The sequence below is a fragment of the Gossypium hirsutum genome, chromosome A08 (genome assembly GCF_007990345.1).
Source record: "Gossypium hirsutum isolate 1008001.06 chromosome A08, Gossypium_hirsutum_v2.1, whole genome shotgun sequence".
NCBI classification, from domain to species: domain Eukaryota; kingdom Viridiplantae; phylum Streptophyta; class Magnoliopsida; order Malvales; family Malvaceae; genus Gossypium; species Gossypium hirsutum.
This window is the reverse complement of record NC_053431.1, coordinates 14,902,778-14,906,609: the sequence shown is the minus strand read 5'-3', so window position 1 is coordinate 14,906,609 and position 3,832 is coordinate 14,902,778. Positions and strand designations below refer to the sequence as shown.

The window sequence follows — 3,832 nt, the reverse complement described above, 5'->3', positions numbered from 1 at the left end:
ACACTCAACTAGTGCACTAGACCACCAAGGCAAAACGGACCGTTCTAGGAACGTTGAAGTTGGTCATGACGATCTGAAGATGGAACATCGAGTAAAGTTCTAATGTAAACTCGAGATACGTCAGCTCGACGATCTCAAAGAAGAGCCCTTACTGGTCAGTCGTCAGGAGGGCTCAGACCGCGTCAGCCAATTGAATTTGTTCAAGTGTGGCCATGTCAAAACAGCGGCCCATACCTAGGGGTCGGGCTCGTAATATCTGAAATAGCTCCACCTGGGGTCCTAAAGGGAACTCGAGGAAAGTGTGACGGGTCTTAGCGGTAGGACCCGAGAATGACGCTGCTCCTTTCCTCTTTTTTGAGGTGGGGACAGCGGTCTTCTTACCACGTGAGGATGACATTGTATACCTACATTGAAAAGTCGAAGTTCAACCAATACACCCCAAAAATAGCATGGAAAAACAAAACTAAAACAACTAAAGCAAATATATCAAGTTATTAAAATAGGACTATGGGAATAATACAACGGGAATATCTAATGCATGAATGTATGTGGGTAAACATAAAATCCATGGAAACAAGAAAAATGGATGAATGTAGTATGAAAAATGGAAATATTCTTTAATGACAAGCATGAGTATTTTTATTATTCTAATATTAATATTCACTTAAGATAGTCAAATGGATCAGAGAAGTCATGAAATAGGCAAAATATTTAAAGAAAATAGATAGAAAAGAGTAAACAAATGCAAAAGGGAGAAGCTTGGGTCGTCGAAAACAGTGTTGTAGGCAGCGCACGGGCGTGGCAGGTACGGCGTGTAGAGTTGCAGCAGCTAGGGTTAGGGATTTTTGAGGGGGATGATGAATAGTGAGGGGTTTATATAGATTTTGGGGCACACGGTCGTGGGGCACGCCTATTTGCCCTAATTTTTGCCCGTGTGTTTCATGATTTTTAAATTTGGGTGCGTTTGACATTCAGCCCATGCCAATGTTCCTTGGGCATGTGGGTGCACACGGCTATGTCGTACAGCCATGTCTTGCTTCATTCGTTTCTCTCACGCCAGTGTACATAGGTCCATGCCCGTGTTAGTTTGACAGTGTTGACCACGGGTGAATGGCAAGTGTTAAATTCTCAGTTTCAAACACTGTTTCAAGGCCCGGGCGTGTCACACGCCTATGTTGTTCTGGCAGTTTCGCCCATCGTCATGTCGCACAACCGTGGTAACTTATCGCATCCCGTGTTGGGGAAAATTTTTTCCCTATTTTCACACGGTCGTATCGCACGACCGTGTCTCCTCTTGGGGTGTGAGCACGGCCTAAGGTGTGCCCATGTGCCTGGCCATGTAGATGGAAAACCCTGTGTTTCAAGACTTAGTTAGTAGGTTAGATGTGAAAAACTAGAATTTAAATAAATCATTACAATTAGTGCTCGGGTTACCTCCCGAGAAGTGCTTATTTATAGTCTTAAGCTGGACTTACCTCTCTTTTACATGGTTAAGGTGGTGCGAGGAGATTACACTCCTCATCCCTGCTATCAACTTTATCAACATAAGGTTTAAGACGAGTATTGTTTACCTTAAAAGTGCCGAATTTGGGATGAACTACCTCGATTGTACCATATGGGAAAATACTGAGTACCGTGAGAGGAATTTCTTCATTAGGTTCAGAAGTGGCAATGCGAGGATCTGTTGCATCTAGTAGTACTTTGTCTCCAACCTTAAGTTGATTTGGTGATGTATTGAGCTCGTCCTGGCTCGGTTTTTATTTATCGAGTGTTTTCGGTTTTTGTGTCCGCTATTCATCTAGCTCCTCGATTTGTAGCCATCGCTCTTCATAGATAGGTCATTTGATGTTGCTTGAACATGGCTGTGTAGGTTCTTCGAACTTATTTCCTACAAAGTAGGTTGCACCACATGGTCAGTTTTAGTAGAATGATTTATTCAACTACCTTCAATTTTTTATGTGTTACTCGAATTACGAGCTTGAAGGGTGATTGTTTCGTCTCCCACATGAAGTGTGAGTTCACCTGTACCAACATCAATAATGGTTCTAGCAATTGCTAAAAAGGGTCGTCCTAAAATAAAAGGTGCATTACTATCCTCTTCCATGTCTAGAACAACAAAGTCTACTGGGTATATAAATTTATCGATCTTAACAAGAACATCTTCAATGATACCCCTAGGAAATCTAATAGTTTTATCAGCCAATTGAATGCTTATCCTAGTTTGTTTGGGTTTCCCAAGACCTAGCTGTTTAAACATTTTATAATAACATTAATGCTTGCCCCTAAGTCAGCCAATGCATTATGAACATCTAAACTACCAATTAAACAAGGAATCGTAAAACTCCTCGGATCTTTCAATTTATTGGGTAGCTTATTCTGTAAAATGGCTGAGCAAACTGCATTCAACTCCACATGCGACGCCTCTTCCAACTTTCATTTGTTTGCTAGAAGCAACCTTAAAAATTTGACTGCGTTTGGCATCTACGAGAAAGCTTCGATAAATGGTAAGTTAATATGTAGTTTCTTTAATAGTTTAAGGAATTTGTCGAATTGTTCATCTGTACAGTCTTTCCTTGTCGCATTGGGGTATGGCACCCGTGGTTTGTACTTTTTACTTACAATTTTTTGCTCACTGTGGACTGCCTCACCTTTATCTTGACTTACCATAATGCCTTGCCTCGGTTCTGATGCAGGCTCAGCTAACCCTTCCTTGTCTTGAGTGGTAATCGCATTGAGTTGTTCCCTTAGGTTAGATTCTGTGTTACTCGGGAAACTACCTTGTCGTCGTTCAGAAATCAGTTTGACGAGTTGGCCTATCTGGGTTTCGAGCCCTTGGATTGACGCTTGTTGATTCTTAAGGGCTATCTCGATATTCTGGAAACGAGTTTCTGACACCGAGATGAATATTGTTAGCATCTCCTCAAGGTTTGGCTTTTTCTCTTGTTGGTAGGGTGGTTGTTGGAAGCCTGGAGGTGGTGGTCCCTGATTTCCTTGACCGCCCCACGAGAAATTGGGATGGTTCCTCCAACCAACATTATAAGTGTTACTATACGGGTTATTTTAGGGTCTAGAGTTATTGTTATCCATATATTAGACTTGTTCCTCCTTGATGTTAGGGTTGAAGGGTTGATATTTTGTGCAGGCTCCTCCTCCATTTGAATCGCACCTCATCACTGGATGTACCTGAGTAGAACCACACAAACCATCAATCTTTTTATTTAAGAGTTCTACTTGGTTAGATAGCATAGTGACCGCATCGAGGTTGCAAACACCGGCTACTTTCGTCATCTTTGTCCTCATAATTTGCCACTGATAGTTATTCAGTGACATCTCCTCAATAAATTCGTAAGCTGCCTCAGGTGTTTTGTTATTCAAAGTTCCACCAGCGGCTGCATCGATGAGTTGCCTTGTTGAGGGGTTCATACCGTTGTAAAACGTCTGAACCTCTAGCCAAAGTTGTAACCCATGGTGAGGACATATTCTGAAAAGATTCTTGTATCTCTCCCATGCATCATAGAGTGTTTCTAAATCCATCTGCACAAAGGAAGAAATGTCATTCCTCAACCTAGCCATTTTAGCCGGTGAAAAATATTTAAGTAAAAACTTTTCGGTCATTTGTTCCCAAGTAGTGATTGACCCTAGTGGTAATGAGTGCAACCACTATTTAGCTTTGTTCCTCAATGAAAAAGGAAACAACCGAAGGTGAATAGCATCATCAGAAATGCCATTGATCTTAAAAGTATCGCAAAACTCCAGAAAATTTCCAAGTGATTGTTTGGCTTCTCATCCTGTAAACCATCAAACTGAACAAACTGTTGTATCATTTGAATTG

General features: G+C 41.4%; 1 non-coding gene across 1 annotated transcript; it reads left to right on the top strand.

The window, feature by feature from the left end:
• The first annotated feature begins 3,460 nt into the window (after positions 1–3,460).
• LOC121205519 (small nucleolar RNA R71) lies at positions 3,461–3,567 on the top strand. The gene has a single exon (XR_005900595.1). It is a non-coding gene; the product is annotated as a small nucleolar RNA R71 (small nucleolar RNA).
• The last annotated feature ends 265 nt before the right edge of the window (positions 3,568–3,832 follow it).